Source organism: Peromyscus californicus, unplaced genomic scaffold (assembly GCF_007827085.1).
Source record: "Peromyscus californicus insignis strain IS unplaced genomic scaffold, ASM782708v3 Scaffold_5__1_contigs__length_169319896, whole genome shotgun sequence".
NCBI classification, from domain to species: domain Eukaryota; kingdom Metazoa; phylum Chordata; class Mammalia; order Rodentia; family Cricetidae; genus Peromyscus; species Peromyscus californicus.
In genome coordinates, this window is record NW_026294573.1 from 67,264,676 (window position 1) to 67,291,374 (window position 26,699).

A 26,699-nucleotide genomic window follows, 5' to 3' on the forward strand; every position below is an offset into this window, starting at 1 on the left:
GAAGAAACTTCCTAAAATATATACATATATGAAAGAAACGTAAATGGAGTCACTATTGGGGTAGAAAACACCCCAATTAGACGTCTTATGCCACCAAAGAAAACCTCCAGTGCTAGCAATGAGAGACATCTTATTGAGTCATTGGCAAAAAGGGCCCCATGGCAAACCCCAAACATCTCAGGCTATTGCAGAAGCTATTGGTGCTCTCCAAAGCTAACAGCAAGGCCCTACTGCTGAGGACAACACTCAGGTATCTCACTGAGCACAGAGAAGTCAAGCTGATGCTTCCCTAGAGGCTCACCCCTACTGACTAGATAGCATTCATGGTACTAGAAGGTACTCTGCATGCTATCAGAGGAGAAAGATAACCATCAACTCAGCTACAAAGCCTGTGACCAAAAACAGTGACCTGTCTGAGAAACATGCCAGCACAATAGTGGCACAAACATTGTGGAAGAAACCAACCACTCTGATTGGATTTAAGGCCCGCTCCAGGAAATGGAACCCATGATGACAGTGCTCTTTGGTGGCCAAGAGTCTGAGACTAAATAGGTCACAGGCCTAGGAGAAAAGCAAATACTATTGTTCTGCTAAATGAACACAGCAATAAGATGACTCCAGATGGCATTCTGTTTTACCCATAGATCAGCCGCCATCAGAGAAACTTCTCCTTGGAGTAGATGGGAACTAACAAAGACCTACAATTGGAAAATGTGCAGAGAGCAAGAGACTTTGGAATACTCTGTCCTAGATGAGTCTTCATTAAACCCCATCCCTTTAAGACTCAGGGACCAATGTGGAAAAGGAAGCAGAATGTTATAAGAGCCAGAGGTGACAGATGACTCCAAGAAAACTCTGTCCTCCAGACACAATAGGACTGAAGCAATTATGAACTCACAGAGACTGTGGAAGCATGCACAGGGTCTACACAGGTTCAAGCCAGGTGGGTTCACAGCACTGAGAGAAAGGAGTGGACATGTCCTCACACCCCTAACCAAGCAGCTATCTGTGACTAGTATCCACTTGCAAAGGAAAAAACTGGTTTTCTCCAGTGGAGACTTCACCACACTTCAGGGTAGGCCCCATCCCCAGCAGCGGGCATTGTTGCTTTGTTTGGGCATTTTTGTCTTATTGGTCTTTTGCTAGTGTAGTATATCTTTTTTCTGAGTGTATGTGTGTGTGTGTGTGTGTGTGTGTGTGTGTGTGTGTGTGTGTGTGTGTGTGTGTGTATGTGTGTGTGTGTGTGTGTGTGTGTGTGTGTGTGTGTGTGTGTGTGTATTTCTTTTTTAAAGAGAGAAAAGGGTGTGAAGTTAGGTTGGTAGAGAGGTAGGGAAGACCTGGGAAAAATTAGTGGGGAGGGAAAGTATGATCAGAATATATTGTATGAAATACTTTTTTTTCAATAAAAGAAGCAAATAAAATAAACTTTTAATATTAAAAATAAAATTTTAGGAACAAAGACCAGCTAAAGTTGGAAAAACAATCTAACATACAAAATCTCAGAACCATGCTGGGTACTACTACTTATAAAAGATACACCCAGGATAAATGAAAACATTAAAATAAAAGATAGCTGTTGTTATATGGGCTAAACACAGAACAAATGAATTTTGCTGTTGTTAGAACAGCAAAATTAATGTCAGATAAAGTAGTACAAAACATGGCCAATGCATGAATGTAGGTAATATGGTGTACTTGGGCTTTTTTAAATCAGTAAATTAACATAATACAAAACTCTTATCCATGTAAGAATAGTTTGAGAAAACCACAGTGAGGGATTTTAGCTCACTGGGGTTCCCACAGATCAACTCTGGCTAAAGAGAAACCGTGATAGAAAGGACGACAGGAGAAGCACTTTCTCTCAAGCAGTGGATGACATTCTCATACACGTCAGAAAATGCACTTCTATAAGATAGGCTACAAAGATTCATTCTTCTCTTAATTTCATTACATATTTATAAACACTTGGTAGTGGTTTTGGCCAAAATACAAGTGAAAAAATGCAAAATGCCAACCCAGGTATGTTATAGTGTCTTAGAATAGTGAAAGAAGACTGTAAACAGAAAGATAAAGAACAAAATTTCCTGTCGGGTAATGCAATGAAAAATATCAAACACGTTTCCTATTATTTCCAACAAAGAAAATAATAAAAGTGAATGAACAGTAGCCTAGAAATTAGCAGGAAGTGACTCCTGAAGACAAACTTTTATGGATAATGGCCAGCCATATTCAAATGAAAATATATACTTTTATTAAGAAGGAAATAAGCAGGGGCTGAGAGATGGTTGACCAGGTAAAGGTGCTTGCTGTCGAGCCTGGAGATCTGAGTTCGATCCCGGGGACCCACAAGGTGGAAGGAGAGAACGGACCCCCGCAAGGTGTCTTCTAACCTCCACTGGGGTGTGCCATGGCATGTACACCCCCACACCCCATACCCCCATATACTCCATGAACACAAAATAAATAAAATAGAATTTTTTTAGAGATGTATTTATTATGTATATAGTATTCTGCCTGCATGCCAGAAGAGGGTACCAGATCTCATTACAGATGGTTGTGAGCCACCATGTGGTTGCTGGGAATTGAACTCAGGACCTCTGGAAGAACAGCCAGTGCTCTTAACCACTGAGCCATCTCTCCAGCCCCTAAAAATAGACTTTTTAAGGGAGAAAATAAGTGAGCTAGGTAGTGTGATGGCTCAGCATGTACAGGCGCCTGCTGCCAAGCCTGATGAACATGAGTTTGATCCCCAGGAGACCACACGGTGAAAGGAGAGAACTCATTCCTGTAGGTCATACTATGACCTCCACGTGTGAGCCATAGCATACATACACAGGCGCGCACACACACACACACACACACACACACACACACACACACACACACCACACAAATGCAATGAAAAAAATTTTTAAAGAAAAAAAAAGTTAAACATACAGCTTAAGGAAATAGAAAAATAAGTATAAAAATCAACTAAAAAGTTGAAATAGATATTATATAAAAAGCAAAGCTGGAATTGGTTGATCTTACAAATTTAAATGAGACTGCAAATGACTTGTAAAACCAATGTAGGTTTTTAAAAATATAGATAGAACTGGCCAACCTGTGGCAGTTTTAGGAGCAAGCAGAGAGGGAGCCCAGCCATGCTCAGGAGGAATGGGGAAGAAGAGAAGGGGCGCATACCGAGGATACTACTGGGTAAGATGGACGCAACCAGATCTCATCTATTGCTACAGTCTCAGGAAATTTCAAGTTGACTGTCCTAAAGACTTCTTTATCCTCAGAGTAAGTCTGTGAGTGCATTTGTATTCCACCAGAATGAGATCTTTTACAACTTCACAAGAGCAAACCACAGTAAGTTTAAATGGAGCAATGTGGGGGAACTTACCGCCTAAGTTTATAAAACTGTCATAAGTGACATGTGTCTTCTAGAGAGCTTCAAGCATAGTCAAATGCCTCTGTGGGAATTGTTTTGGAAGGCAAATCAACACACCATTTTTATACATAAAGGCCAACAGTTTAAATCTCTCAGCCCTCACAGTGTTCTTCAGTTGCTTCTGGGAATTCTCCAAAGGCTTGACTTCTGTGTCCCAACCTGTGGCAGCAACTTTGACTCCTAGAGTTGGCCCTGTGACTCTCGGCTCTTCTGTTTGCTATCTTGCTTTGTAGAGAACACCCAGCTTCTCGTTTCTTCCAGGCAGCTCCATCGTCTTCTTCTCCAGGGGATATTTTCCTCCCAATTCACACGCTTGGGGAGATCTTTTGCTTCTCCTGACTTCTAAAGAAAGCCTGGAACCTAGGCTTGACCTATCAGTGCATTCCTTCCTGGGGCCATTTGATTGGTTCAAGATGGTAAAGTGATCCAGCCAAGGACAGCAAGATACAACAGTATTTTTGCTGAGCATGCTGGAGGAAGAAGTTAGCATTCTTTCCACTGGGCCTGAGTTGCTGGCGGCCATCTGATGTTAGGAAGAGTGGATCCAAGGAAGAGTGGAACCCAGGGCAGGTGACTGTGATATCAGCTGGATCCCTGCAACAATCTGAAAGCTGAAACTGGTCTACTCTTCAGCCTTTTAGTTACATGCTCTTGACATCTGTCAAGTCCTCACTACAACAAAGAACGGAATTATTTGATTGGCAGGGCAGTGAGGTGGTGTCTGGGTCTGAAAGCCGTTTGAAGCTTATATCTACAATATACCAGCTTGCCCTCTCTCCCCCTCCCCCCAACCTCCGCTCTCTCTCTCTCTCTCTCTCTCTCTCTCTCTCTCTCTCTCTCTCTCTCTCTCCCTCTCCCTCCTCTCTCTGACAGTTACCTCAGTCATCAGTGGTCATTCACTTTTCATCTGTATGTTTAGTACTGCCACATGACCCAGGAACCTCTCTTCTGTGTTTACTCAAATGGAATGGAATCACCACCGGAAAGATATCTTTGTTTCCATGTTTACCAAGTTTCTTTCGAGCTGTTCTGACAGCTTTTGTCTTTAAGTTGTCTTTCCAAAGAATTTAAAACTTCTCCCAAAGGTCCCTGGCTCCCGCTTCCAACCAAACTGTTCACCACTTTTCCCAAGTGTGCCCATTCCTATCCAAGCTTCGAACACCTGTGTGCAGAGGAGCCTGGTGACTGAGGGCTGTTGATCAGTGTCTAGGCTTTTCCAAGGCCAGCTCATTTTTCCTAATTCACCATGATCCTATCTTGTGAAACAGAAAGGCTGTCTCTTCAGTACGAAAGGCAAGCACCTGGACTTTATGGCATACAGGAAAATAGATAGGAAAGGCAGAAGCCCTTTCTGGGCCCTCACCAAGCTTTTTGGTTCAAGCTACACACATACATTTTTAAGATCTCTAAATTTTTTTCCTAACATTTAAATGTTTTCAACTCACTGACTCAGACTTTTTAAAGATTAATAAACCTTTGCAAATCTGTTCTTGTCGGCCATTTTAATAGATCTGTCCTGCAGACGTCTTATCCCCACCCCCTCAAAATAAAACAAACCAAACAATAAATCAAGACCACTGAAATGAAATCCAGTCTCACATCACAGAACAGCGGTTTTATGGGTGGAACGTGTGCTTGCTAATTTCAAGAACAAATTATTGTGTTTTATTTAGTGCAGTTCAACTTATACACTTTTAGCTACAGGAAATAAAAAATAAAGCCCACAGGCTAGTTTTAATTTGGCCCATTTTTCCTTTCACAAGCATCCCTGTGGTACAAGAAACTGGCTAATGTCAAGTCCAAAAAACCCTCTCAGTCCTCCTGTCTGAGAGTAAACAGAGCCACTCAAGCTGAGGAGTTAAGTCACCTCCCATGTCAGAGTGCCTTATGAAGCTGCGATATTAACAAGGCTCCTACCTGGCAAAACCCACGTCAATATTTAATAGATTTATGTTCGATTTAGTAACAGGATTTTTGGTAAACCTGACGAAATTAAACCCAGTATGCAAACTAATAAGGTAGATTCCAAAATTACAAAATGCGTGTTCCATAAATATGTATTTCTCATAAGTGGTGAGGTAATGAATAAAAGGAGATCTGGCATCCCTTCATGGTCTCCTAACTAATCTTTTTGATTTGAAGCAATTCTGAGTAAATATTAAATCTTTATTAAAGAGTTACGATTTAAAAAAAGAACCCGACTAAGTGTCTGTCCCTAAGCTGGGAAATATGAGCAATGTTTTGCTGATTATAATTTGCTTGGGCTCAATGAGAAGGAACTCATCTCTGTGTTCTAACCACGGCTTATACAGAAAGAGGGGTAGGCCCTTACAGTCAGAGGAGACAGCAAAGGAAAAAGAACACTGAGAGCTCACCGTCACACAGAGGCTCATAGCTGTGGGGTCAAGAGGCACCCCCAGGGCTGGAGGATGCTCAGTGGTTAAGGGTACTGACTGCTCTTCCAGAGAACCCAGGTTCAATTCCTAGCATCCACATGGTGCCTCACAACCATCTGTAACTACCATTTCCAGAGATCCATTGCCCTCTTCCAGCCTCCTTGGGCAATGTGTGCACAGACATAGATGCAGGCAAAGTACCCAGATACACATAAAATAATGGTTTTTTTTTTTGTTTTTTTTTTTTTTTAACAAAGACGAGAAACTGGGAATGACTGTTGTCTTTCCCAGATACCTGCTGAGAGGTCACTGCAGTAGCTTTCATGCAAGCCTTCTAAAACCGGCCTCCAAGTAAAAACCACTCTGACTGGCTCCAGAATCCAGTTGTTCAACGGACCCTGTGAGTGCTTTTAGGTGCTCTCCCTCCCAACACCAAGGAGGAAACTGGCTGGCGTCCTTAGCAAGCTCCTTCCACTCTCGGCTTCCTTAAATGTGAAGAGGGACAATAAGAGCCATAATGACATGGCAGATTCTAGAGAGATGACAATAAACTGATTCACACAGCACTGGGGTGACAATAAGGCCTGGCCTATGAAGGACACATTAGATGTTAGCGTTATCATTGTACCGCTATCTGAGATGAGGAAACCCAGTCACAGGAAAATTCCAGGCCACACTTCTGTAGAGAAAGGAGTGCCAGGTGTTGAAGCTGTTGCCTTTACATACTCTTCCATAGCATGATCCTTCATCTCAGCACGGGGGCTGGTGCCGCCAGGATCGGCATTGACGGTACCTTCAGCAGGGAACAGGCACCTGCTTGAAAACTGGAGTTGGTTGAAATAGAGTAAGACCCCTCCATAGTGGCCCAGAGTGTGGGTTGCCACCCCAGCCATGGCTCAGAGGAACTAAAACAAGGGCTGCCCAGCTGCCCCATTTAACCGTTTGTTGGGAAGACAACTACAACCCCCATCATTCTGTGGGCAAAAAAGATGATACAGTGTAAGGTACTGAGCCAACTCTGCTTTGGGGCTGGAGGGTGCTCTTGAGGACTCCTCACAAGGAGTGGGCCTAGAAATCGCAGTTGGCATTGGTCATTGTGCTAGGGGTTTTTGGCTTTTTCTTGTTGTTGTTTGCTTGGTTTTTGGTTTGTTTATTTGTCAACTTGATAAAGTTAGAGTCGATCTGAGAAGACAGGAAGTCAGTTGAGAAAATGCCTCCATTTGCTTGTAGGCAGGTTTGTAGAGCATCTTCCTGATTAATGGTCGGTATGGATGGCCTGGCCACAGTGGATGGTGCTGCCTCTGGGCAGATGGCACTGGGCTGTATACGAAAGCAAGCTGAGCAAGCCAGGAAGCCGCGGTCCTCAACGGCATCTGCTTCAATTTCTGCCTCCAGGTTTCTTGCTGCCTGGAGTTCCTGTAGTGACTTCCCTTTGTGATGGACTACAAACTGTTAGCTGAAATAAACCCTGTCCTCCCCCAAGTTGCTTTTGGTCAAGGTGTCTGTCATAGCCATGGAGACCTAACTAGGACAGTCACTGTAAATAGAGGAGTGTTCTCGAGCAAGACATCTGTCGCATAGATGGGGTTAGCTGTGTGCAAGGACCCTCTGCAAAGGCTAAAAACACCTCTCTCTCTCATACACACACACACACACACACACACACACACACACACACACACACACACACACGTTTGATTGATTGATTGATTGATTTTGAAGCAGGACCCTACTTCATCCAGTCTGGAACTCTTTCCTGATCCTCCTCTCTCAGCCTCCCAAATGCCGGAACACCATGGCATGTGCCACCAGCCAGCTTAGAACCTTCTTAAGCAAATGTGTGAGCATCAAGACCTGCTCGCTAGCCCAGCCATCAGCCATACCCTTTGCTTTCTTCCCACCTCCTGGCTGTTAGACACCTGTTGGCTCTGCTTTCATAACAACAATTGGGCACTTTCATTTCAACTTCCTGACCACCCATAGAAGCCAAGGCTACATGGTGGCGCCTGAAACTCCACTTATTTCTTTATTTGGGCTCAAGGTGTCCACACAGCTGCTAGTGCAGTGGAGGACTTCCCAGGGCCAAAATAGAGCTGTGCAACATCTGGGAGGCAGTTGCTGTGAGGCTAAGAGGGCAGTGTGGGTGTCCCCTGTCACTCTCTCCTCTGTCTCTCGCCCCTCTCTTTGGCCCCCTCCTTCACTCTAATCATCTCTCTGATGTGTCTTTCCTTATACATCATTTCCTCCACAAACATGGCTCTTGCAGAAAGGCGTGTCAAAGAAGGCTGCCTCAGTTCTTCATTTCCTCTTTTGTTGTCCTCCAAGCCACCCCATGCTAACTAAATAAAAACAGCCCCTTTCTTATTAGTCTGAATATCAGGCAAGTCCCTGTCGGTCTGAAGAAAGGGCTGGTTACATAAGTCTTAAGTTCCCTCAAGTCTCCCTTTCCAGGAAGGGAGACTCCACTCATTGTGCTAGCTAGGGTGTTTGTTTGTTTGGCCTCTCTAGACTTGCAGTCAATTTCTGAGGGGGAAATCTGCACCAGAAAGTATGAAATCAAGGAAAGGTACCAAGACATACACAAGAGATGTCAAGTCCTTTGGAAGCAAGCCCTTTAATGTTTACCTGCGACTGCTTTTTTGGGAAACTGCATGTGAGAAATGTATCACACAGGCCCCAGTGGAAGGCACACAGAGAGATAGCAAGGAGCCACCTCTGCGTTCTCAAATGTCTCAAGGGCTTTTCAACAAGGGGTTTCAGCAAGGGCGCATCTGTAGTTACAAAAGGCCAGGAGGGTTCACTGGGAGATAGAGCAGCAGCTAGTGTTTCAGAACCTGCTGGGTATCTGGGGGCATTTCTAGATGACTTGTGACTCTTGTCCCTAAGGGCGTTGTTCCACAGCCAGAACTGACTGGTTTTGTCAAATGAGTCACCTATCTTTGAGTTGACATCTCATGAGAAGTATAGTCTTTGGCTGATACCCTGTCGGCCGGACCCACAGCAGTAATCACTTGGCCATCTGGGAGGCAGGTGGCAGCACCTGTCTTCTTGGGATGCAGGTGCGCATAACCAATGTCCTCTCTTGAAATGCACACACAGCAGGTACTATTACTGCTATTAATAATACATTAAGTAGATGCAGAAGTGACTGCAAGCAGAAACAACAATCCAAACCCCAAACCGAGGAGAATTAACTTTGGACCTTCGCAATGCACAGTATATCACACTCACACAACCAATTAAAAGGGCATGTCATCTTGTTTGGAAAGCATCTATTGATTTTCCAGCTCATCAGATCAGGTTGATGTGTCTTTCGATGGCCTCTATGACATCATCAATATTTTTCTATTTAGAATAATGACTTATTTTATATGCCAACAGCTATAAAGAAACAGTCCACCTATATATATTTCCACAGACACCAGCTAGAAAGCCATCTGGTTTCTCTTCTTAACATATGATATTGGTAATCTGGGGCAAAAGAAATGTTTTGGTCTTGTCATGAGACTCATTTAGAGACCACAGTAAATTTGTTTAGTTTAAAAACCAACCACTAAATCATATTTTCTCTATTAGCGGCTGATGCTCTCCACTGTATTTGGTGTCCAAATTACCCTCATTTTATAGTGAATTACATTCATTTCAGAAACAGCCCCCAACTCCCTTCTCTCTGCTGTCCAAGAAGGCAATATAGCCACCAGCTGTGTGATCTTTGGCAAGTGACTTAATCTCTCTGAAACTCCTCTTCTCGTTTATCACATTGGAAGGGGCGCTAGATGCTTTACACATATTACTTCCTTTAACCCTCACAGTGGCCCCATGTGCTCAGGACTGTTACTAAGCCTGCTTTCTAAGTGGGGGACAGGCACTGAGAGGCCAAGAAACTTGCCCTAAAACAGTACATTGTCACATGACGAAGCCATGTAACAGTCTCCAAATGTTCATGTTCAATAGTGCTTGCCCTATAGGGTTGGATGGGGACTCCACAGCTCATCAAAGCAGGGAAATACCAACCCAGACCTCTGCCAGATGCCAAGAAGGCATTATGGAAGAGGGTTGGCAGGCTTCCCCCTTGACTTAAATCCCAGGTTTGTCCTTACTGTCTATATGACCTTGAGCCAACAATGTGGCTGGATATACTTCAGTTGCCTCATAGTAAAGTGGTAACATGCCTAGGGCCACCATGTAAGGTGATGATGAAGCTAAAATAGCCTACAGCACAGTGTTGGACAAGTGGCTGACACCGTCAGTGCTCAGTAATGACAACTGTTGTTGGCAGATGCTCCGTAAGTCCTTACATCAAATATCTCCTGTTCCCGCAAGTATCTCCAGCATGTCACCCTCCAACATCACGGTTTGTGGGAAGAACCCTGCTGAGAGAATTTATCTTGTCCATCAAGGGACAGCATTGAAAAGTGACAATGAGCTGGTGACTCCTTAAGTTTTGCTCTCCAAGTCAACACAGCATCAATTAATCCATATAAAGGCAGGGACAGAGTGTCCTTCAAGGGCCTGTTTGGTGCTGGATGGTAACACTATCCAAATTGGACGTGGAAAGAGTTGGAGAAGGACAGCTGTGGTCTTCATGATGGGTTCTGCTTGGACTTCTCTAATCAGCCCTAGGCTTTGTGTTCCCATGTCATCACTGCCCCAGATTCCTCTACAAGCTAGACCAACACTACAGCACACCACAGAACCTTGAAACACTATTCCAGAAGATGCCTGTTCTTTTCTTCTTTTAACCTTCATAAAGTTAATCTAGGGAGCTGTGTGGCCAGGGTCCTGCAGCTTTTCTAAGTCAGAAGTATTTCAATTACAATGGAAGCCTTGCTACAGATATGATGGTGAGTGTTTTGGGTATGAGAACCAGGCTTGGGGTGAGGTATTTTAGGCAGTATTTTTGAATCTTTGAAAAAAAAGGAATAGGGCAGCCAGGGCAAGTTTCAGGGAAGAAGGCCCCCTTACCAGTCCAGGACCCTCACAGGTTAGCTCTTCCATAGTCCTCTGTGATGTTGTCTATATGTAAGTCTGGCCAGGAGCTGAGGGTTAAGCTATTCTTCATATCTTGTGTTGTTTTCATTATTTCATTCAACTGTGTTTCCATCTCCTTCATTAAGCAGCTATTCATATCCTCTTTAAGGTCCTTGACTATATTCATAATTGCTATCCTTGGCTTGTGCTTCAGCTAAATTGATTTTCGCAGGAAATATTACGACTGCTTTCTGAAGGAAGCATATTGTATTGGTTGTTCTTGTTAATGGTTCTGTGCTTGGATCCAGGCATCTGGAGTTAAAACATTTGTGGTGTTTTTTGGTGTGGCTATCTGGTCTCACCTTTGTTGGGTGGGTGTTTTATTTTTTGGAGGCTGTTACCTCACCTGACAAGTTGTGGACCAGCAGAATGATGCTTGGTTTTCAGTCTTGGGATTATTCTGGGTTCAGACTTCAACTGACCCCGGACCTGAAGTTCTGGCTGGAACTCTTGGTTCAGACTCCAAGTAGTATTAGGTCAGTGTAGTGGTGGGGTGGATAACGACTGTCAGACTAGGTAAGGGACTGATCCTGGGGGTCTCTCAGGTGGGTTCAGAGACTGGATCCACAGAGGGCAGCAGAGGCTAGGAGTACTCTAGAGAGACAAAATAAAGAGGGGGAGAAGAGAATAGGTAGCCTGCCAGGGTCTCCACCAAGCTCGGTGACTGTGGGGTCCCTGGAAGAGAGCAGACCTGGGATCAATGGGGAGTCACAATGGAATGGAGATGGACTAGGAAGGATGGCTGAGGAGGGTGAGAGAGGAAGACCTAGAGGACCCTGGTTCTGCACCGGGAATAGTAGCTGAGTCCCAAGGGGACAGGGGCGGGCTAGCAGGACTGGCTGTCGGGCAGCAGCGACAGGTCTAGGAGTATCCTAGGGAGACCAGAATGGGGGAGGAGGAGGGCACAGGTAGCCTACCTGAGACCCGGCCAAATGTGGTAGCTGTGGGGTCCCTGAGAGACAGTATGTCTCGATATAAGCTGGTTAGACGATAGTCCTGGCAGTTTTCTCATGGTAGCTCTTGTTGATTGGCTGGATTATCACTCCATCTTTCTCCCTCTTCTTTTCTCAAGTCTACACACCAATTCAGGGTTTGCACCTACAAAAGTAAGCCCAGCTGGCCCTTTCTCTTCTACCCAGGAGTGGAGGGAAATGAAGCCAAGCCCCTGTGGCCGTGGGAAAGCATCTGGGGAGGAAATCCAAAGCAGAGAATTGAGATCTGGAACCTGCACCTGAGCGCAGTTCCCACTGAACCAGGTCACCTTGGGCTAAGTCTCCCCACCTTTCTGAGCCCCAAGTCCCTCCTATTTCAAAAGGGGAGACTGAGGCAGTACTATGGTCTTCATAATGTATTCCACTAAGGCTGGTGGCCACAGCAATGCTTTGCAGGCACCCTGGACTGGGGCAGAAGAAAAACCAAGGACCTCATGGTCACCCTACTGTGAGGTTTTTGTTGGTGTAGAGAATAGTTTTATTTTCCTGAAATGAAAAGAGAGCTAAAACTTCAAAGTGGGGTATTTTAACTAATAGAGTCAATTTTTATAGAGCTGGGGATGTAAGTCAAAGGTTGGGTACTTGCCTTGTAGACATGGGCCCTGAGATCAATACCCAACACCACCTCAAAATTTAGATTTTTATCTTTAGAGTTATTTTAGGTTCTAAGTGGAATTGAGCAGACAGTAGAGACTTCCTGAGTGCTTCCTCTCTGCTTTTCCTTCCTTTCTCCTCCTTTCTCACTGGTATCTTGCATTGGTGTGCTCTCTTATTATAATCAATGAGTGCATGTTAGCGGATTAGTACAACTGAAGCCCACACTTTACATTAGGGTTCATTCTGTTGGACATCTTATAGGTTTTGTAAACAGCACCATGTGCCTGCCCTTGCCATATCACACAGAATAGTTTTAGTGTCTTAAACGAACCCTTTGTGCTCTGCTGTCCACTCTTGCCTCCTGACTAAGCCCTGGAAGCCAAGGGCTTCTCACTGTCTTCACATTTTTGCCTTTTCCAGAATGTTGTGCAGTTGAATTAGTAAGTACGAGCACTTTCAGATTGACTTTTTCCTTAGAAACAAGCGTTTAAGTTTCCTCCAATCTTTCATGACATTTGTGTGTGTGTGTGTGTGTGTGTGTGTGTGTGTGTGTGTGTGTGTTTGCTGAATAATATTTTTATCTATCTACTCAACTGCTAGAGGACATCCCGGCTCTTACAAATGTTGTCAGTTGTAAATAGAGGTGCTATGAGTATCTGTGGACAAGGTGTTTCTAGCTACAGAAATTTGATTGGCAGTTATCAAGAGTTACATCATGCTGAGCCTCTTAGATTAGTTTATTTTCTGTTGCTGTGATAAAATATTCTGACAAAGAACAACTTCGGAGAGGAATAGCTTGTTTTGTATCACAGTTCCAAAGGGACAGAACCCATCTTAACGAGGAAGATATGGCAACAGGCAGGAAAAGCACGGATGCAGGAGCAGGAAGAAGTTGATCACATGGCATGTACACACAGGAAAATAAAACAGCAAGCTGTAAGACTTCAGAGCCCGCCCTGGTGATGACTTCCTCCACCAGGGCTCCACCTCCTAAAGGTTCCATAACCTTCTCAAACAGAGCCACCAGTTGGGGACCTAGTATTCAAACACACATGCCCATGGGGGAAATTCCTCATTCAAACCACAACACCCCCTTCTCGCTCATATCTCTCATCCTAATGTCTTCTTTAATGAGGTGTCTGTTCAGATATTTTGCCTTTTTCTCATTTGTTTCTGTTTGCTGTCTTATTGTTAAGTCTTTGTATATATTCTTCTTGAATTCTGCATTAAAGATATTTTTTGGAAAGCTTTTCTCTTGGCCTGTGTCCTTTTCTTTTCTTTCTGACCAGTTTCTGTCTGGGATCACACTGGGGATGGGAGGGCCACAGGAACATGGGTCCCGCCCCTGCAAACAGGAAGCCATTTAGTGGCTGCCTCTTCTTTCCCAGACCCATTCTTCCCCCTAGGTTCCAGGACCAGACTTCTCCCACTTCACTTAGTAAGTGACCTGCCAGCCCCCAGGGACCTGACTAGATGGCTCAAGCCTGCAGGGAGCTGCATCTGTTTTCTGCTTGCATTGAATAAAACTGTCTGCTGCTTAGAAAGAAAAAGAAAAAAAAACCAACCTTAATTGATCTTTCATCTCATTCCAACCATGGCAGTCTCCTAGCTGATTTGAATGAGAGATGTAGACTGTTTATAAGTAGTCTGCGCTGTGCTTTCCGATGTCCGCTTTGCCTCATTCCTACCCATGCCACAGAGAGTAATGTCTGTGTCAAGGTCACCACCAATAATGTCACTGCTCTTGCCACAAGTGCCCTCCACCAGCTTTCCATGAGAATGGAAGTCAGAGCTGTCTTATAAGAAAAGATTATCTCACCTCCATATTGCACTGGGCAGATGCATCTTTATAAATAGAAATTGCCCTTGCCGTGGAAAGATGCTCCAACTGAAGACACAGGGAACAGAGACCCAAAGAACACACACAGTAAACAGGAGTGACTGTTTCCTGCCTCTCAGCTCAGACTGATTCTGAAGCATGAGAATCCTGAAGAGTTTGGGGGCTGACTACTGGCATAAGCAGAGGACTCTCCTTTCCCCCCCTGAGCTGGCATTACTGACCTTATTTAAGGAGTATGTGTGGTGTGATTCCATTAGTACCATGGCAACTGGTGCAGCCAGAAAGATGTTTCTTGGGTTCTGAAGAGCAGCATAAAGGCAAATCCAGGGAACCAAGCATAGGACTTCACAGAGAATTGGGGTGAGTAAATACTTTTGGCTTCAATGATCCCCAGGTTAAGTATGGTGTCCTGTTGTGCACACTTGTTGAAGTTACATGTGTAAAGGCCTGCACTAGTTTGTCAAGGCTACAGTAACAAAGTAACTGGATGAACGAGACGACAGCAATCTAGTGTCTCACACTTTGGGAGGCCCCAGGTTCTAAATCTAGGTGTCAGCTGTGCTGGTTCCTTCTCAAGGCTGTGAGGGAAGGATATGTCCCTCTCCATGTCCTAGAAGTCATCTACTCCCTGTGTCTCCACCTCACTTTCCTTCTCGGGGTATCTCTGTCCAGATTTCTCCTTTATAATAGAGAATTAGGGGCCACCCTGATGCCTCCCTCTTAACTAATCACAATTGCAGTGCTCTGATCCTCAAATGAGGTCACCTTCTGAGGTACAGAGAGTTGGGGCTACAGTGTATGAGCCTGGAGAAGGACAGAATTCAAGCTTCACCAAGTCCTCTGGTGTGGCGGTTACAAAAATCTCTAGTCTCCATGAATCAATCAAGAACAGACGGTTGAGAACCGGAGTCAGTGAAGGTAGCCTGTAGGGGCATTCTCAGTGTTCTTCACTCGAGAATGCTGCTCTTTTCCTGGTAAGTCAGACGTGGTAAAAAACAACCAACCAACCAGATACTGGCACTGAAAAGACTTAGTGGAAGCCGCACAATGCTGCTCCGTCTTTGTAAAGAGCTGTTCTAAAATGGCCGCACTGTAAATATCCCCTTCATGGAGCCCAACAGAGTCATGAAACAAAGGTTGTGTTCCCTGTTGCCTGCATTCAAAGACTTGGTCCCAGAGCTTTCTGATCAAGCTGGGGATCCTCAGTATTATGACAGCATTGTTGTTTTTATTCTCCCAACACCCTCAGCCACCTTTCCCCACTGCTCTGTGACAACAACAGCCTTTTCCATCCCATCAGATTTTGGCTTCAACTCTGTTTTCGTCTCACACTCTCAGGGGTGTCTTGAGGGTGCTTGGTCCCTAGGACATTCTTTTTTTGCACAGCCTCTCTCCAAGATTAAAATATATTTTGTTTCCTTTCTCCGGTGTCGTGAGTATGCTGTGCTAGAAGCATAGATAAACATGTTTGTTTCTTTCTATGATGTCAGGCTTTATTGAATAACAATAAATTCACAAAGTATGGTGGTTTCATGGGCAGCTATTTGCCAAGTAGTTCCACTTTTCTTGATAGCCTGGCTGAGGCAAACATAAGTTCTTTTATTCCAATCTTAATCACTAATATTGACTCTCAGATCACACATTATACATCACACAGTAAATAAATCTCTATAAATGTACACATGTAGGTTACAGAATGGTTACAAAAGGTTAAAGAGGCCACAGCAGAGTTCACAGAGCTAAGGAAGCTGAATGACACTCAGAGTCTCTACTGGAGTAGGGTACTGAAGCCAGGTTGGAGATCTGATGGAGATGCTGCTGATGCTGATGATGCTGAACCAGATTGCAGAGGTACAGTAGAGGCTAGAGAGGTGAAGGGCATGCCCAGCTCCAACAAAAATGAGTGGGCAGATGGGTGGGTGTCATCTCTAGACAGTTAAACAGGTCAACAGAGGGATGGCAACTCCCATAGACTGAGTCAAAGCTGGGATTGAGGCACTTGGGAATTCTCTGCCTATTGATCCCTTGATGGCCTCACTGAGTGGTAAAAGGGACAGGACAGTGGGACCATCACCATAACAGTGTTAGGTGTCTTCCTCTTTGTAGGGCCCAGGTGAAAGAGCTGTACCTTTTCCTCAGGCTGGGTTGTCTGATTTCTTCAGCCTGGTTTTCCTGGTTCAATATTAATACATCCTGTGGTGATATTTTAATTGTGCTGAAATGTGATTTTATTTGTATGTTAATAAATAAAGTTTGCCTGGAGATCAGAGGTCACATAGCGAGGTCACATAGCCATAAACAGAAGTCAGGCGGTGGTAGCACATGTCCTTAATCCGATCACATGGCAGGCAGAGTCTCTGTGTGGTCAAGGACACAGCCTAGCGTGGTGACATGAGCCTTTAATCCCAGTACCAACCATAGAGACCTGGAGGTCTGTATAGACAGGCAGCGATGAGGAAGTGATGTGGCTGGGCTTAGAGCCAATGAGAAGGCAGAACAGGAAGGCAATAAAAACACAGGTTAGATGGGAAGAAGCTCTCCCTGGGGAAGCGACAGCGGCGAGGTGGTAAGATAAGGTAGACGTGGCTCTTCGCTAGTGCTCTGATCTCTTTGATTATTACCTCTGTATTTGGCTCTGTGTTTCTTATTTAATAAGACTATTTAGATATTCGTCTACAACATCCCATGCTCCTATGTTCCCGATTTACTTTGATATTTACTCTGATGTTGCCTTTCTATTTTTAGGAATAAGTTGTTTATCAGTCTGTGCCTAATGGGTGGTGCCAACAGATGGTGTTAGCACATTTCCACCAAGGTGTGGAGTCATGCTTCATCCTCAAAATGGAGTCAAGTGCAACTTGTGAATGAAATGGAGTGTCTCAGGGGCAGGCACAGCCTGACAGAAAGCTGCTCAACACCATCCAGAGTGACTTAGGGAAGGTCACACCCTGATCCGCATCTACTAAAGTGATTAAGTCACAAATTAAAGTGGAAACTGTGCAGAGGGAGAGGAAGAGGAGATTAGTTACTGAGGGATCTGCACGATCAGACCAGCAGCTCCTGACTGAGAGAAAGCCACTGCCTGTGCAGATGATGGGGAAAGCAGACGCGTTGTCAAAGCGAGCAGGCTTTGCGTTTTACCCACACCAGGGCTGGCCCAAGGTCATTAAGCCTCTGTGTAATTGTAAACGTCATCTCAACACCAGCAACTTCCGGTTGTTACAGCTCTGGAACCCTCATCCTACAGTGAAGGGTCCAATTCCAGCTTCCTTCTGGAACTTTCTATCTGAATGTTTGGCCAACACCTCATTCTCCATATATGAAAAACTGGCTCTGAAATTCATTCCTAAACCTGCCTTTATCCAGTTTTCCCCACCTTGGTCAGATGGCAAGTCCATTCTTTTCATTATTTGAAAAGCTATGCCTGATACCTGTTTCTCTCCCGTGTTTCTCATTTTTTTTCTACAAGCAAATCTCTCTAGCTTCGCCTTTAAACACATCTCAGTTTGTTTACTGATTATCCCTGTCCCTCTCGCCTTAAGCTGTCCCACTACCGAGATTCTTAAAAGCACCGGTATCTTCTATGTGTGGCCCTCCTGACGTGTTCTCTATCTGATGCTTTAAAACAAAGGACAGGTTGTGTCACTCCTCCACTCAAAGGCTTCTGAGGCAGATGCCTAGTTATTACCCAGTATCTGTCACCCTTTCTTCCCTTAATGCCAGACCCCAGGCTTTTATCTGGTTAATGACTAATAAACGACTCTGTTTTCCAACCCCTATCGCGGTTGGTGCTATAGAATGTTGTTTTAAGGTATGTTACATTTCTTTATGCTCTGAAATATTTGTTTAATGATGCAAAGATGTGTTGCATTCTTTTATGTTGCATTTGTTTAACTCTGTGAAGCTGTGTTATTGTGCCTGCCTGAAACACCTGATGGTCTAATAAAGAGCTGAACAGCCAATAGTGAGGCAGGAGAAATAGGTGGGGCTGGCAGGCAGAGAGAATAAACAGAAGGAGAAATCTGAGAAAAAGAGAAGAATAAGGAACCAGGGAAGGAGAAGAACTTAAGAGTCCAGCCACCCAGCTACACAACCAGCCATGGAGTAAGAGTAAAAATAAGATTACAGAAGTAAGAGAAAGATAAAAGCCCAGAGTTAAAGGATAAAAGGGCTAATTTAAGAAAAGCTGGCTAGAAACAAGCCAAGCTAATGCCAGACATTTGTAATTAAGAATAAGACTCTGTGTGTGATTTATTTGAAAGCTGGGTGACAGCTCCCCCCCCCCAAAAAAAGAGCAAAAACAAACAACAGTTGGTGCAGACAAAACTGGCTTGGAGCACATGGGTTACGAACAGGAGTAACATCGCAGTATCCCGATCTTGCACTGAATGAAGGGGAAACTGTCTTCCTCCCTTCCTTACTAATGCGTCATTGCTCACCATCACATCCCAGGGAAGGATGGAGCCGAACCACCCTCACAACTCTGTCTGCTGCACCTCTGGATGGTCCATGGAAGAGAACTAGAATTCCCTTTCACTCAAGGGTCCTAGTAGCTGAAAGTGTGCCTCGTGATGACCTGCCAATGCCTTCCTTCTGCCACTAGATCAAAAGCTCTGAGACCTGTTCAAGGCCCCCAAGCCACACAACCTTGCTCTCGACTGGCTCTTTAACTCGGTTTTGTCATCTGTCCTTCCTTCATCTCTGCTTCCCCTTCTCCCTGTTCACCCCCAAACACACAAAGGATTTGCCTCCCCAGAGCTTTGCTTAGATGTCATCTTTTCTGGAAGGCCTTCTCTGGCCACCGGACGCTACCTCAGACTTGTTGTATGGTCTTTTCTGCCAATTTCTGTTTGCTGCCTGTGCTTTCCCTGACTCTCGAGGATGTGATGTTTCTAGGGAAGGAGCATCATGGTGTTGTTCACCGTCTTAAACGCATAGTACTTTCTGAAGAAAAAAAAGCAATTGGCTGAATGAATAAACAGGATTCTCTTGCACATCTATAAAATGGAACAGTTATTTCTGCCAGTCATCTTGTGTGAGAATAAGGAGAAGAAGACACCAATGACTTTGTGTGATGTCTGTCTCTCGGTGGACAGTCCATAGATGTCAGCAACACAGTTTAAGAGATTGCCTCAAGATTTCCTGGGTACAGAGCATTGCATTCTAGAAGAATGCTTTCCTATTTAAATCTGAAAATTATTTTGGTTTTCCCCAGAATCAAAGAAGTTCTTGGCCATTATTTTCCTGTCATAATCTCTCTCTGTCTGTTCACTGCTTCCTCTCAGCCCGCTCACGTTTGTCTCCATTCACTGGCAATATCCATTTATTGGCTCTGTCATTGATCCAGACAGCTCTGAAACGGTTTCTCATCTTCACTCTGATCACATCCAAGCCTGGAACGCTGAGAAACAAGAGTCAACTCGAGACAGCAACCTCAGGGGAGGCTCCCCGCTCACTGTCTCTTTCAAGCAGGCAGAGAGAAAGTGTCTTGTATTTCTCCAACTTGAATACAGCTTTGCTGATTTAGCACAAATTTCCCATAAAGAGCTGGCCCCTGGGGAGCAGACACTGAACTTGGAAAGTTTTATCCCGAAAGGAGAACGTGTCGTAAAGTTATGAGTGACTTAAATGTGAGGCTTGGAGCTGTCGGGAGCGGGGCTGAACGGCAGCAATTTTACAATGCTGTGATTGTGTTTCCTCCCATGGATGTTCAGTTATTCCCCTATGCACCACCCTTCCCCATGACCCTTGGCAAACGGCATCATTATCCTGCTCACCCGCCGCAAAGGGAGATTAGGATTGTTACCAACGAAGCTACTTCCCATGGTAAAAAGGGGTTGTTCCGTCAAGTTTTTTCTTATGGTCACTGAGAATGACAATTCATTTCTTCTCCACCAGCCAAATGCTGTCTCCAGATGTACACATGTGGGACCCACTGAAGTCAGAGAGGCTTGGATGCATTTGGAGGCAAGAAAGTAGAGTTAAGTCAAGCTCTGGAACAGTGGTTCTCAATCTTCCTGATTGCTGTGACCCTTTAATACAGTTCCTCGTGTTGTGGTGACCCCCCAAACCATACAATTATTTTCGTTGCTATTGTTACGAATCATAATGTAAATATCTAATATATGGCCCACGGGTTGAGAATCACTGTGCGTGTGTGTCTGTGTATGTGATGGTGGTGGTGGTGGTGGTCGTGGTGGTGGTGGTGGTGGTGGTGTAAGGCACTTACCAAAGCTTAAACTCTGCTTTTGAGGCTACATGGCATAAACACAGATGGTCTGATTGCTCTTTGAACCCTCCTTTGTGCATGCTCAAGGGTGAGTGAAGGAAAAGGGGAAGGCATGCAGCAGCCAGCCTCAAGTTCATAAAGCCATGAGAACTATGGGTCAGGTGGCGGAAAGCGTAGTAGGTGATATGATGCCAACATACAAGCTTGGAGGCAAACAAAACAAAATTGTATTCAAATGCAAGCCTGGCTGCCTCCTAGCTCCATGCTCTTGGACAACTTCCTTAATCAGTCTAAGCGCTGGTAGTCAAGATTCCGCATCTTCTGCCATCTGTAGAGATAACTACACTGTGTCTGGGAAACTATAGATGCTCCAGTAGGGGCATTTGTAACCTCGGGAGCAGGTGGCTGGAGGACACTATGTGACTTGCACATGCCATTGCCATGCTTCCGCACCTACCCACACACACTCATATACACACAAGCCCTGGATAGAACCATCAAGCCTCTGAGGTATGATACACTTTGATAAAAAAAATAAATAAATAAATAAAGCCTGCTTTTCAAGTCCTTCTCATTCACAAAGTGGGACCCCTCCGCCACTGGCTATCTCATGTCAGGAAACTCGTAGTATTTGGGCCAACAGTTCAAGATTCAACGCTGAGCCATCCTCACTTAGAAGAACTGGGTTCCATCTTCTTTCCATTCCTGCTAGCCATTGTAAATGTCTATCCCACCTTAAACAGGTGACCATGGACACTTGTCCCTAACCTTTACAAAGCTATAAAACTTAAACGAGATTAAATGGCCTAAAAACCTCCCTAGTTGACTGCTCCTTTCCCGTACAGTACAGCATTTGTGTTTGTGGTTATAGTCGTCTACATGATAATCTGCTTAGAATTTGCCTCCTCCAGTAGACAGACTCTTTTGTGCAGAGTGATTAGATAGAACATTAGACTTAGGATGTTTGCTGGGTGACTACAAAACAAGACTTATAAAGTAAGACGAAAACTGCAAAGCACTTCCTAGTGTTAGTTACCAATACAAGACAGCATGTAAACACCAGCGGATTTTATTACTGGGCTGTCTTGTTTGATCAATTTATTTATGTGTTTAAAAGCTTTCCTTTGTGCAGATAGGGCAGGAGGCATGTTGTTTCTTAAGAGTGGGTTTTATGATTTTAGTCTATTTCTATGGAAATTCAGCATGGAATCCCGACCCAGAAATTGAAAATTCTGCGTTTGGGGCTGGGGCATGGCTCAGTTGTTCATAGTTGGTGCTCTTCCATGAGACCTGAGTTCACTTCCCCAAACCCTCATCAGAGAGCTTGAAACCAACTGGAACTCTAGCTCCAATGAACCGAATACCCTCTTCCAGACTCTGAAGCTACCAGCACTCATGTGTGCATGCCTCACCCCACAAATAAACAATTGAAAAACATCTTCAAAATTCGGCATAATTACTTCTTTGGAAAAAAGAGAAATCTTAAAATTTGTTAGGCCTGTGTTTATGAGGGATGCCTATACTGTGTCTTCACCTACCTGTCAATTTATTCACACATTTACAAACTTTTAATTAAATTCCTATTTGTAACAGGCACTGTCATGGGTGTTGAGGGCACAATGATAAGCGGGCTTAGTGATCCTTCTACCCACTTATTTAGGGAGCAGCTATGGCAGTGTCACAGAAGCAATAACAAAGAGACACACATGTCAGAGGAGGTAGCCCTCACTTCTCACTTTGAATGGGGTGCAGTGTTGCAGGAAGCCTTTCAGAGCAGACGGCAGTTGAACACATGATGGATAAATGTGGACTTTTGAGCTGAACTTGATGAACAAGATACATTCAGATCTTAGGGAGAAAAACGAAAGGAGAATGAATGGTGAAGGGTGGCTGAGGTCATGAAGGAATAACATAAGTATATGCCGCCTTGGGTTTCAGGCATACGGATAGTCTTGGTCGGAGGTGGCTGTTCTGAGCCATGTTTAACTCCATCTGCTGCCCAGGAAGCCAGAACACGTGCAACCTTAGAAATAAGAGAAAGACTCTCAGCAAGCTGGATCAGGGAAGACATTTCAGGCACATACTAGCTGTTTGTGCACTTCCAGGAGGATGATAAGAAACCATTTCCAGTGAGGTTCCAACCAAGTCGGAAATGTCAAAACGCCACAGAGGACTTAATCTTCCTTGATGACAAAGAAGTTCGAAAGAGCGAAGGGGGTGATGGCCATCTTTCTGCTCTCCAGGATGCGCAAATGCACTTTGGTTCAAAGCAGGGGGCATTGTTAAAAACAACATCATTCTTCCAGAAAGCAAAGCAAGTGCTTTTGAAAGCCTCTGGCTTCTTTCTGAACATTTTGCAATCTATGCATTCAAAACCATTTTCTAAGCTGGGACAATGACACAAACGTCCACAGAACACAAGCTGCTGTGGATAAGGTTGAGCTTCCTGGTCGAGTTGAACCAAAAAGTGCTGTTACGGGGTGTTTTCACTAAAAAAAAAATCCCTATTATTTTTAAAGAATTCTTGTTATAAATAAAAAAAATTATTATTCAAGTGCATGCTGAAACGGAATCATGCCATTCTTACATAATGTTTCATTGGATTGTTGCAACCCATAAAGAAATCCAATTAAATTCCCCTTGCAGGCACAGGCCTTCATTCAGGGGTCTTGAAAAAGCTGGTTTGTTGTATTGTATGGCAGGTCGATGAATCGAGAAGCAGAAGGGCCTGTCCCGTTTCTCGTCCTGTGTGACAGGTTGTGAAGAGAGTCCGCCAGCAACATTTCAAAGAGCTGCATTATCAGACAACATAAAGGCACCCATCCATCCTGCCGCTCTGCAGCTCTGATGCAGAATACACGCTCACCCGTGTCTCCATCCAACGAGCGGCTCTGAACACCCAGCAGTTAACATATTGCTTTCTAGGGCTCAGACGCATTCACTGTTCTTATCCTGGAGACATGGGACAGGGGGTAGAGGCTGGAGTGTGCCAGAGATAAGATAATGTTTTTGAAGACATTATAAAAGAAAGGTCCTGGAAATCACACTTCACAAACGTGTCTTCCCTACCTGGAAAGAAAGCAGAAGCCAGTATGTCACAGATTACACTATCTTAGGTTAATGTGTTTCTTGGTTGCTCTTTGGGTTGTTTGTGTGGGTTTTCTTTCATCAGTTTAAATACTAGGTGGGGGTTTCAATTGTTTCCAGACATACAGGACTTTTGTTTTTAAATAAAAATTTGTGATGAGTAAACACACAGAAGTGTTTGCTCTGTGCCTCCTTATCATCCCTCTGGCATGGCAGAAAGGCCCTCCAAACTCCTGCCGAGTACATGATGTCAGCACTGTGGTGGATGCTTCCCTAGCTGCCAGGCCAGGGGCAGAGAAACTAAGGTTGCAGCAAAGACAAAGAGGAAGCCTCGATGGGCACCAGGGAGAAAGAGGAAGCGCTTTGCATCCCTTCCCCAAGTACTACCTTAAAGCAGTTTTACTCTCTTCTCCTACTGACTTGTTTTGTTTGGGTGTTATTTTTCATGGTACACATTTTTTAAAAGCAGCAGTTGCCTAATTCTCTTTTATCGTTTATCAGCAAATAGGAAAAGCTGATTTCGCTGCAGCTGGGGTTCCATAGGACAAGGCTTTCCTTTCGCGCACCTCCCCCTACACAAAACAGGCATATCTCACAATCGAATTTTCAAAATAATTCACTTATGCTGTTTCCCTCCACAAGAAACATAGGCTTGTATTTGTCTTGCTTTAACAGAGAACAATGCTTGATTGGTGACAAGATACATAGGCAGATATGATTATTTTATGTGCAAAGATCCCCGGGGAAGAAAGCGGAAGCGTTGGATGGGGCTCAGTAAGTGGGAAGCTACCCCGGCCTTTCCAGCACTGGTTGTGTGCAAATTAATTATGCATTGGGAATGATCCTTTCAAGCTCAGGTCCAGAAGGAGGGCTGGTGATCTGCCTTGTCCCTCTGGGGGTGGGGGCCCCCCCGCTGGTGAAAAGGTTAAGATGGCCTGCAGCCCACTGTGGAGGGTGCAGAGCACGCTCTCCCTTGTTTAGGGATTTTAAGCTTCTTCCTATGGACCATGTCCTCCTTTTTGTTAAGCACAAATCAATGCACAATGAAGACATCACACTAAAGTTCAGTGCAGTTGGAAGAGTCTCTCCACTCAACCCTTATAAAGCCCAGATAAGGCGAGTGAATGTGTGGGTCTATCCTGCACACGACCCCACGTATGGCTTCCTTCAGATGAACCCTAGATTTCTCTTGAGTGCAAAAGTAAGACCTCCTTGTGTACTACATCCAAATTGGACACAGATTCTCTCCCACAAGCTAGCTGGGTTCCCCAAGAAACCAATCCAGATGAACTATCAAATTTGCCAGTCCTCAAGGGTCACAACCGCAAATCAGCCTGTTACTGAATTTGGCCCGGGCTCAGGGTGTGCAGTGAAACCTGAGTGCCTGCAAGCTGCTCTTAACTTCAAGTTTCACTGTGGACATTCCTCCAAGATTCTTGCAGCTTTGCTCTCTTTACCAGAATCCCAAGGCTTCCCCCGCTGCCCCTCTCTCTCTCTTTCTCTCTCTCACACACACGCACATACACACACATCAGTCCCTGAGTCACAATTTCATTTTTTTAAAAAAGTCAATAGGAGTTGGGTTTCAACAGCTCTATCTCATCCTTGAGAAGAACCGTAACTGTTGACTGAATTATTTCCCCAGAAAAACAAGCCACATTCTGAGAGTTTATTAGAAATTGAAAAATAAGATGAAAGTTGTTGCTCTTTGTAACACAATGTTTTTCATTGTTATCAAGTATCATTTGCAAAACATCCTCAAAGTCTGGGAGAAATGGAGCATGGACTGAAGGATGGCCTCTCTTCTTTGCACACACACGGGGTCTGAAAGAAATAAAGACTCTAGAGCGTGTGGCCAAACGGCTCATGCACAGCAAGATGAACTCCATGTCCAATCAGGCCACTAATTTGTTCTGAGGAATCTATCTGCAGCTCATTTCCCCCTTTGCAAGCCAGAGTTCTCATCGCCAGGCAAGAAAATTCAATTACCCCAAGTACCTGCAGCCGTAGCCGTGATCCAATGAAGTTAAGTAAAGAAAACATCTGATGTTGAGGTGCATAGTCCCCGAAGATCCAAGAGTATGACATGTCACAAAAAGCTGCAACCAAGTATTGGGCACACAGGAAGAAGAAAGAACTTCCCTGTACGAACACCAAGCAAGGAGCACTCTTTCAATGGGCAGAGTGTCCTCGGAAGGCCATGGAATTTGGGAAATGGTTGACAAGTACAGGTGAGAAGTAGGCAAACTAAGGAAATCAAAGCTGTTTCAGACACAGGATTGGGGCAACACCATTTTCTTGAGGGGGAACACAAGGAAGCGGAAGGACAGAAAGCTCTTAAAGATTTTGATGCTGATAGTAAATTGATCTATCTCTGAGACTAAAGGAGAACCATGAAAATGGTGTCCTGGGCCTGTGCAGAGTTTCAAAGGTGACATCAAAATAAAAGCTGTCATTGAACTAAAAACACAGATGAAGAGTGGAAATGTACGGCTGGGCGATGGTAGCACACACCCTTAATTCCAGCACTCGGAAGGCAGAGGCAGGTGGATCAGGTGGATCTCTGTGAGTTCGAGGCCAGTCTGGGCTACAGAGTGAGTTCCAGGAAAGGCTCCAAAACTACACAGAGAAACTCTGTCTCAAAAAAACAAAACAAAACAAAAACAGCAACAAAAAAAAGAGAGTAGAAATGTATACAGCATAAGTCACAGAATTCTAGTAAATATCCACTAAGAACCAAATCATTTAGGAACACACACAGCTCAGGGGAGAATGTTGAAGTTCAGATTATAGAAAACTCTGAGTACTTTATTTCCTTTTTCACTGGAGACCTAGGGTGATTTTAGACAAGGAGATGTCCATCAGGTAGTATCATGCTTGACTGAAGGTTTCCAGAAAATTTTCAAAGTATCCTGTGGCATCAAGTGTTCCAGTCATGTTTTTCCACCCAAAAGGGAAGAGTTAGAGGTCAGGAAGAAGCAAGAAATTTGAGCCTCGCAAATGTTCTCTTCTATACGGGCTTATCCAGAATCACATGAGAGAGTTATCCTAAGAACAGAGCAGATAGAAGGTGCCATTGGGCCACTCAACA